This window comes from Alexandromys fortis, unplaced genomic scaffold, assembly GCF_014885135.2.
Source record: "Alexandromys fortis isolate MF-2015 unplaced genomic scaffold, M_Fortis_MF-2015_v1.1 scaffold_240, whole genome shotgun sequence".
Lineage (NCBI taxonomy): Eukaryota > Metazoa > Chordata > Mammalia > Rodentia > Cricetidae > Alexandromys > Alexandromys fortis.
This window is the reverse complement of record NW_026068133.1, coordinates 1,583,817-1,593,925: the sequence shown is the minus strand read 5'-3', so window position 1 is coordinate 1,593,925 and position 10,109 is coordinate 1,583,817.

The following is a 10,109-nucleotide window of genomic DNA, read 5'->3' as shown; positions in this document are numbered from 1 at the left end:
TGACGGGCGCCCAGCAGCCTGGGGTGTTGGAGGGGGGCGGGGCCAGGGCGGAACAGAGAACGGGAACGGGGAGCTCTAGGGAAGAGTGGGAACTGGGGAGCAGGCACGTTTATCACAGCCACTCTGTGTCACGTAGGAGCAGCCACACAGTTATGGTCCGCCGACTCCCCCCCTCCCCCCCCGCCCTGCTCGAGCCACAGAACACACTATCCCATTCAGCCATTCACACAGTCTCTCACAGGATTCCAAACGCGGAGCAGGAGACCGGCAGAGACTCGGAGTGCGACTCTGTGAGTAACAAGTTCACTCACAGCTACATAAGCGGGTCACGCTGAGAGAGACAGCCTTTCACCCACAATGACACGTGGCTGTGTGCCCAGGGCCGTGGACATTTCACAGATATGCATCCAATAGTCCTAACACCATGGCCTTTTTGTTGTCATTCTTTGGTGGACGGATATGTGTGTACATGTTCATGTGTAAGGGTGTGAGGGCCAGAGGACAACCTCTGATGTCATTCCTGGGTGCTGTCTACTTTGTTTTGGTTTTTCAAGACAGGGTTTCTCTGTGTAGCCGTGAATGCCCTGGAACTCACTCTGTAGACCAGGCTGGCTTCGAACTCAGAGATCCTCCTTCCTTTGCCTCCAGAGTACTGGGATTAAAGGGGTGTGCCATCACACCTGGCAGGTGCTGCCTAGTTTGTATGTATGCATATATGTGTGTGTGTGTGTGTGTGCCCAAATGTCCTCACAAATGTGGATGACAGAGATCAACCTCTGGTGCCCTTTTTCAGGTGCTGCCCACCTTTCTTTCTAAAAAAATGCACATATACATACACATACATACATTTACATATGTATGTGTATGTATATATATATATGAGACACACACACACACACATATATGAGACAGGTTTGCCTGGCGGTGGTGGTGCACGCCTTTAATCCCAGCACTTGGGAGGCAGAGGCAGGCGGATCTCTGTGAGTTCGAAGCCAGCCTGGTCTACAGAGCAAGTGCCAGGACAGGCTACAAAGCCACAGAGAAACCCTGTCTTGAAAAAAAAAATATGAGACAGGGTATCACTGTTAGGCCTGGCTGGCCTGGAACTCACTCTGTAGACCAGGCTGGCCTTGAACTCACAGAGATCTGCCTGCCTCTGCCTCTCCAGCACTGGGATTACAAACACACTACCCAGCTTTACTTGCTGCTGAGAATCAAACTCAGGCTCTATGTTAAGGTGCATCGCAAGCACTTTACCAGCTGAGCCATCCATGGCCCCAATCCTTAACTCGTTGGCTTTGTTTTAATTTTATGTGTGTCTTGCTTGCATGGATGCTTGTGTACCACATTCATGCAGTACCCAAGGAGGCCAGAAGAAAGAGGGCACTGGAACTGCAGCTACAGATGGTTGTGAGCCTTCCTGTGGGTGCTGAGTACTGAACTCTGGGTCCTCTAGAATAGCAGCCAGCGCTTTCCAGCCCTGTTTTGTTTGCTCTTCCTTCCTTCCTTCCTTGCTTGCTTGCTTCCTTCCTTCTCTCTCTTTTCTTTCTTTATATCTCTCTTCTTCTTTCTTTCTTTTCTTTTCTTTTTAAAGATTTATTTATTTATTATGTATACAACATTCTGCCTCCCTGTATACCCACATACCAGAGGAGGGCGGGCGCCAGATCTCATTACAGATGGTTGTGAGCCACCATGTGGTTGCTGGGAATTGAACTCAGAACCTCTGGGAGAGCAGGTGGTGCTCTTAACCTCTGAGCCATCTCTCCAGCCCCTTTCTTTCTTTTCTTTTCTTACTTTTTTTTTTTTTGGTTTTACAAGACAGAGTTTCTCTGTATAACAGCCCTAACTGTCCAGAAACCCACTCTGTAAGCCAGACTGGCCTAGAATGCAGAGATCCACCTGCCTCTCCCTCCCAAGTGCTAGGATTAAGGCATGCGCTGCCACCCTGCTGTTTGCTATTTCTTAATAAAACAGAGTCTTACTGTATAAACCAGGTGTCCTCCAACTTTGGATCCTCCTGCCTCAGTCTTCCAAGCGCTGAGATTCAGATTTAAATTGCGAAGGTGTGTGCAACCACGTCTGGCTCCCGGGAACACTATCAATAAATAGCACAGACACCACACTCAGTAGAGCGCGTCATGTCAGATTAGCGGCCACTAGTCTGTATCCCCAGGAGGACAGGAACTGGACAGCTGAGACGTTACCCAGAGCAAGACCTCAAGCAATAATGAGTGTTCAGGACACAAATGTGTGTGTGTGTGTGGTGATTCACACAGCCGTTCAGTCATCTCTCAAACCAAGCTGTAAGTCACACACAGTGTCACACACATCCACAAACACTGTCACCCTGTGACACAGATCACAGTATCCCGGAGTCTACACCGCTGTTCTGGCCACACTCACAAACCTCAGACATCCCATGTAGGTTCCGGGGATGGAATTCAAGTCGTCAGGCTTGATGGCCAGCAACTTTACTCACTGAACCATCTTGCTGGCCCACGTCACCTTTCTTTTTTTTAAACCTTTTTTATTTTATTTATTTATTTATTTATTTATTTTTTAGGGACAGGGTTTCTCTGTGGCTTTGGAGCCTGTCCTGGCACTAGCTCTGTAGACCAGGCTGGTCTCGACCTCACAGAGATCCGCCTGCCTCTGCCTCCCGAGTGCTGGGATTAAAGGCGTGCGCCACCATCGCCCGGCCATTTTATTTTATTTTTTTTATTTTGTGAGAAAGGATGCTATATGGTCCAGGCTAACCTTGAACTCATCCTCCTTCTGCTTCCAATTGCCAGATGCTAGACTTTCACCTGGGGGTCACCACTTCCCGCTGGTCCCACAGCCAGTCATACAGTTAGCTGCCCACACACTGTGATTCCCACTGCCACACATTAACACGAAGTCTTGAAGTGGTCCCAAGGTTACAAGAACCTACATATCACCCATGTTTTTACAATCTCTACTTCTGGGATCTTCCTTCACCCCAGATACAGGGAACATCTGTCCGTGGAGCGTAGGATGGGGAGACTTGGAACCAACTATGAGAACTCGGTGTCTACATCTCCCCCCAATACACACCACCAGTTCAGGCTGCTCTCTTGGGATCTGTTGATAAGTAGGACAGAGGCAAGCCTGCCCATTTTGCAGAGGACAAGCTGAGGCCCAGAGGCCCCAGGAAGAGCAGGGGGTGGCCTGAGGTCCGCATCAGAAGCAGGGAGCAGGGAAGCATGGGGAGGGTGAGGGTCCCTACCGCCTGGCCCCTGGGGGCCTCTGCGCTCTCTGCTCCACATTCCTGGCGCCATGTGGATCCTGGGAAAGTATCTGTTCCTGAAGCGGAGCATGAAGAGGGTCTGAGATTGACGAGCACCTCGTGGACAGCTGGGGCTGGGAGATCCTCTTGGGCTTCAAGAGAGCAAGGGCATGAAGGTCACTGGACTGGAGAGGGAGGAAGGAGTGGGACTGGGGTGCTCAGAGGGGCAGTAAAAGAGCCCAAGTCCCAGAAAGATAAGGAGGGGAAAGATAAGAGGCCAGATGGTGGTGCACACCTTTAATCTCAGCACTCGGGAGGCAGAGGCAGGCGGATCTCTGGGAGTTCCATGCCAGCCTGATCTACAGAGTGAGTTCCAAGACAGTTAGGGCTACACAGAGAAACTCTGTCTCAAATTCCCCCAAAAAGAAGAAGAAAAGGAAGAGAAGGAGGAGAGAGATGAAGGATGGGGAGAGAAAGAGCTTGGTGTGCAGATTGGGGCAAGAAATCCTGAGTCTGAGGTCAGCCTGGACTCCGTAATGAGACAGAATTTCAGAGAGAGAAGGGGAGAAAGGATGGAGGAGGGGAGGGAGAGGAGGAGGAGGAGGGAGAAGGGAGGAAGAGAGATGGGAGATAGTGAGCCTGAAAGATGGTCTTGAGGGGGCAGAGAACCCTCCTCCACACCCTCCTTGAGAAGCTATAGTAAGGTGCCCATGTTCTTGTCAGTCACCCCTCCCCCCATGATCCTGTAAATAACACTAATGAAACTCACTGAATCACGGCAAAGAAACCCCCAGCGACACGCAAGCAGAGGGAGGATGGTCAGAAACAGGAAAGACGTGAGTCAGGAGACAGGGTGAATACAACCAAAACACATTATATGGACATGCATATATATATATGTTTATGTGTATGTATGTATATGTGTGTATACACATAGCTCAGTGAGACCCACTGTCTATGATTAACATCTGCTAATAAAAATCTTAAAGGGAGCTCGTGAGACGGCTCAGTGGGTAAGTGTGCTTGCATGCTTGCCATCAAAGCTGACAGGCGACCTGAGTTCAATCCCTGGAGCCCATATGGTAGGAGAGGATGAACCCACTCCCACAGCCTGTCCTCTGACCCTCACTCGTACACAGTGGCAGATCCACAATGGCACACACACACACACACACAGATAAACAAACACAAATATATGTATATTCAATTTCCAAAGATGTTCCTGAAGACAGAGAGGCGTCCTCATGCCCTCCCCCCATTGTCCACTCTAAGTGAACACAGGGCAGGCATGTAGGACAGGAGGGAGAGGAGGGGACATCTGTCTAGGACCTTGACTGGCTCCTGCCCAGCCCTGTCCTCTGTCTAGGGTCCTTGGCAATCTCTCCTGAGCTACTCAGCTGCTCCCAGGCTGCACCATGCTGCAGCAGCCCACTCTTCACCGCCTCCCCCCCCTGAGACTTAGGCCCTGACTACACTCTGCTTGCTTCTCCAGCGTACTTGGCTCTTCCGGTCTCTAAATATAGCCTGTCTCTCCCAGCGGCCAGCCTATCTTCTCTCTGCTGGTCCTCCCCACTCTTCTCTCTATGCTTGCTCTCTCTCCCTCCCTCTCTCTTCTTCTCCCTCTCTCCTCTAAATCCCTCCTGTCTAGGGGAGCATGACAGAGCATCAATGCCAGCACTCTGGAGGCTGAGGCTAGGGGAGCCCTGTGAGTTCAAGGCCAGCCTGATCTGCATAGCAAGTGCCAGGTCAGCTAGGGCGACATGGGGAGACCCTGTCAAAAGGACCAAACAAAGCCCCTGGATCTCTCCTTTCTCATTTTCTCTAAGCCCACATTCAGGGTTTCTGTCTTTCTAAATGTAGGTGCTTTTCTCTCATCTCTTCAGTCTCTCACTCGACTTCTCGGGGTTTTTCTATCAGTCTTCCTCTTGCTTTGAATCAGTCTTTTTTGTTTGTCTTCTTATTGTATTTATTATTGCTATTATTGTTGCTGTTCTGGTCCTTGTGCATGCTAGATTAGTACTCTAACAGCGAACCACACCCCCAACCCCTCATTGGGGGATTCTAGGCAGGGGCTCTACCACTGAGCCACACCCCAGCCCCTCACTGAGGGATTCTAGGCAGGGGCTCTACCACTGAGCCACACCCCAGCCCCTCACTGGGGGATTCTAAACAAGGACTTTCCAATTAAGTTATAACTCTTACCTCCCACCACCCCAACATACTTATAGCCCAAGCTGACCTCAAAATCACCTCAGTCCTCAGCCCCCTCTGAGATTCCAGGCATTAGCTACCACAATTCATTCGTCTGCTTTAAAATCTGCTTTATTTAATTTTGCATCCTGGGAATGCAGCCCAGGGTCCCACACAAGCGAGGCAAGCTCTCTGCTTCTGATCAGGCTCCACCCTGGGCCTATTCTTGTCTTCTAACTTCCCTGAGTCTCTCCTTCCCTTCCCATCTTGTCTCTGGGTGTTTGCTTCCCTCCATTGTTCCTGGTCCTGGCTTTCCTGGCTCTTGTCTCTTGTCCCTCTGGCTTAGAGCAGTGACCAGACAGTGCCCCAACTTTGGAAGTGACAGTAGGGGTAAACTAGAAAGCCTGTCTTTCCCCCCACGGGGCTGCCCAGCCAAGCAGAGCTGGAGGGCATCAGGCAGGAGCCTGGGGTGCTGGCAGATGGTGCAGGGGAAATGAGGCAGAGAGATATGGGGAGAGGAGGCGCCCCGTGGGGCCTGAGGCCAGGAATGGGAGGGAGAGATGGCCCCTGAGGTTGAAGACTACAGAGATATGGGACTTGAAGGATAGAGAGCTAGTGAGAAGCAGGGGACGTGATAGGGGTACGAAGACACTCTCAGGGAAACATGGCCACTCACTTGAGGAGCTCCAGAGGCAGAACCTCAGAGAGAAGAGAGGCCAGGAGGCCAGAGTTAGAAAGACGGTTTCACAGTGACAGAGAGCTACAGCCTGGACATCTAACTCAGCCACACACAAGGGATTCCTGGAGGAAGGAATCCATGGCAGGGAAAATGAAAGACAGAAGAGACCCGGAGAGACAATGTCAAGAGCTTTGGGATGTGGCTCAGTGGATAGCATGCTTGCCTAGCATGGGTGAAGCCCTGGATTCGATCCCCACCAACAAGCAAACTAGCTAGTGCAGATAATTCCAACTCCAGGGGTGGGGTGAGGGGTGGAGCTGGGAGGGTCGGAAGTTCAAGGTCATCTTTGACCACTTAGAGTGTTCAAAGACAGCCTGGCCACCACGAGTCTCAATCTCAAGAAAAAGCCAAGGGTTGAGTGAATTTCAAAGAGATAGGACTTCAGAAACAGGAAACCAGGGAGATGGGGATCAGGCCAGACAGAAACTCAGAGGGAGGGCACCCACCGAGAGGGAAGGACAAAGAGACAGAAATATGACAGTATCCAGAGAGGGACGACAGGGAGAGACAGAGGCCAAAATGACAAGACTGTATCAATGCCCCAAAGTCAAAATCGGAGGGAGTTGGAGGCAGATGCAGTCAGCTCCCCTTAGCCTCTTCCCGTCCTGGGGGTTGCCGGTATCCATAGCGACCGACCCAGATCCCCAATGCAAATATTGTCCAGGCCAGAAGCAGCCGCAGGGCTGTGTTGACATAATGTCGCACTGGGTTGGGTGTTGGCCCTAGAGGCCAGAATGGCGGGCAGACAAGAGCGGCTCTCGACTGGGGCTTTGTAGATAGATAGAGCCAACCTCCCTTCACTTCCAAATCCCCCAGTAAACTTCCCTTCACCCCACCCCAGTGGCTGAGTCCAACTATCCCGTACTGCCCCCTGGTGGCGGTGGTCGAGGCTGGGCGGTCCCTACAACCATGGACGTGGAAACTTGGGCTGAGAGTGTAGTCCAGACCAAATTTCCCAGAAGAGGCAGGAGGATTTGTAGATTCTATATTCCGTATTCTAGATGAAGACGCCTAGAGAGGGGAAGCAATTTGCCTCAGGAAAAGAGCTCGTGTACATTGCCAGAGAGCGCCCCTGACAGCCAGTTTCAAAATGTAATTTCCAGACTGTGAGAAAGCACATGCTCACCTGGAGAAGAAATTAAAAAAATAAAAATAAATATTCTATCTACCCCACCCGCCTCCTCCAGCGCAGCGACCCCCTCCCAAGCCTGGCAAGGTCCTTGACATCTCCCTGTGAAAGTACTTAGGAGAGAACAAACTCCATTAGCTGTACCCAGACGCCCCCCCCCAAAAAAAAGTGCACACAGAACACTTCACACCCAAATGCCCATCCAAACTGCTCTTCTCTTCTGGGAAATGGATCTCCCTCCCTCTGCCATAACCTACCAACCTCAGTTCCAGGCCTTACTCCATCCTCTATGCCCAGGATTTGCTCCCCTCCCCCACAACATGGAGCCCAAAATTCCAACTCTCCTAGGCCCCCAAAGTGCCCTTTCAAGAGGGCCCTACCCATTAACACAGTACGGTCAGTCTTATTCCATTGTATTTTGTTGTTTTTAAAGTTTCTATTGTGTTTATTTATTTATTTAGGTTGTTTTTCAAGAAAGGGTTTCAAGAAGTCTTGGCTGTCCTGGAACTCACTCTGTAGACTAGGCCGGCCTCAAACTCAGAGATCTGCCTGCCTCTGCCTCCCGAGTGCTGGGATTAAAGGTGTGCACCTCCACCATCCAACTTATTTATTATTCTTAATTATGTGTGTATATGTTTAAGCATGTGCTCCAAAAGTCCAAAGGTGTCAGACTCTTATAGACCTGGGGTTACCAGGGGCTTCTGAGGCAGCTGTTATGGATGCTGAGAGTCACACTCAGGTCCTCTAGGAGAGCAACAATTGCTCTTAACCTCTGAGCCATTTCTGTAGCCCCTCGTTATATTTGGCTTTCTCCTAAGACTAAGTCAAAGGTAAAATCTTCCTTAACAGATTTTTTTTTCTGCCCAGAAATCATTCAATTATGGGCACAAAAACTTCCTTTTTGTCACCTGTGTCTCTTATCACTCTCATAGAGAAGGTCCTTGGTGCACAGACTCTAAGCCAGGCTGGCCCTCCCTTCCTAGGTACCTCCCTAGCACTTACCAGCACGGGAAATTGTCTTGCCAGCTCTGAGCCTGCTTCTTCAAGGTGTAAAATGGCGATGATCGTGACCAATGAGTGAGAGCCTGACAGGTGACTGCATGGCACCTGCTGGCCGTTATATACTGTGTGTGTGGTGTATAGTTAGTACTAAGGATGTGTGCGTGCGTGTGTGTGTGCATGTGTGGTGTTGGGAATCAAACCCAGGGCATCAAACTTGCTAGGCAAGGCAGGGGCTCTACCACTGAGCCATCTCTCCAGCCCCCCTCCCCGTCTTAAAACAAAACAAAACCAGAAGTGAAGGGGCAGCCCAGGCCTGTAACCCCCAGAATTTGGGAAGTGGAGACAGGAGAATAAAGATAAAGAGTTCAAAACTGGCCTACATGAGGCTACACAAGACCCTGACTCAAAAAAGCCACAAAAGCCGGGCATGGTGGGGAGGGTTTTGCCAGTAAACACTTGAGAAGCTGGAGTGGAGGCAAGCCTGGGCTACCTACATAAGGGGGCAGCCTGTCCTCGCTCATATATACAAAACAACAAAACAATGCAAATTGAACCCCGTGGTCTGGGTCATGACTTGGAAAAGGCGATCCCATCTTGTTTAAATCTATTGTAAGGTTTTGTACCCCCCCCCCCCTCCTTTCTCTCCTAGCTCCGCAGTTTCCGAGACTGCTCTGACTGACACCGCCAGCTGGTCCCGGGCTTTACAATTAGGTCTCTGTCAAAATGCGGACTGGATGAATCCTTGGTGGGAGACTAGGACTGTAGGGGCGGAGCTAAGGGCCTCGGTGGCTGAAGTGGAAAGGAAAGTTCGGGAGGGGCTAATCGACTTGAGGGGAGGGAATCTAAATTCTGGGGGCGGAGCTAACCCTACCAGAGAGTCTGGTCCAAGTTTCTGGTCCTTGGATGTTCAGGGGGTGTGGCTAATTGTTCTAGGGGCGGGAATAGAACTTCAGCTGCTTCTTGATTTGGGGGTGGAGCTAATAGCCCTTGGGGGCGGGTCTAGATCTAATAAACAAGGAATGAGGACCTGGCTAGGGTACAAGCTCAGGTTATAGGATAACCTGTCATATTTGAGATTTCAATGTCAGGCTCTGGTCGTGCGAGGGGACTTATGGGAAATCGGATAAAAGATTTCAGGGAGGCTTTCGGGAATAGAGGAGTGTCTTCTTTTACCCCATCCTCCTTCCAGAACTGGGGGCGACACTTCGGGATGAAAAGCAGGAAAGACCCTGCCCCGTCAAGCCCACCCGCATCCCTATTGGCGGAGGAGCCTGCGCGACAGACTCTTATTGGCTCCTAACGGGAGAGGAGGGGGAGTGTAGAGAGAATACACTCTGGTTGTGGGAGGGGCCAGGCAGTACCTAGGGGGACCCGGACGCAGCCAATCCTGACCTGAAGACTGTTGGGGGGCGGCTGACAGAGCAGTCTCTCGACCCCCTTTCTGGGCATCCTAGGGGATGACCCCAGTGCCAGGCTCAGAGCCGGCCGCCTGATGCTGGGTGGGCCGAGCTGGGGATGCTGGAACGAAGGGCGTTGCTATGGCAACGGGAGGCAGGGCCTGGGGGGGGGACCGGGCCCGAGCTGGGGCTGCGGGGGCCGGCGGTGGCTGTGGCGGGGCAATGGCGGAGCGCGGCCCGGCCTTCTGCGGCCTCTACGACACGTCCTCGCTGCTGCAATACTGCAACGGTGAGAGCCCCCTTCTCAGTTCAGATCTTGGCCCCACCCAGGGTTGGACCTAAGGCTTCCGTCCCCAACCCTTTTTTCCCCCAAGTCCTTATCTCCTCCCTCGTGGGAGATTC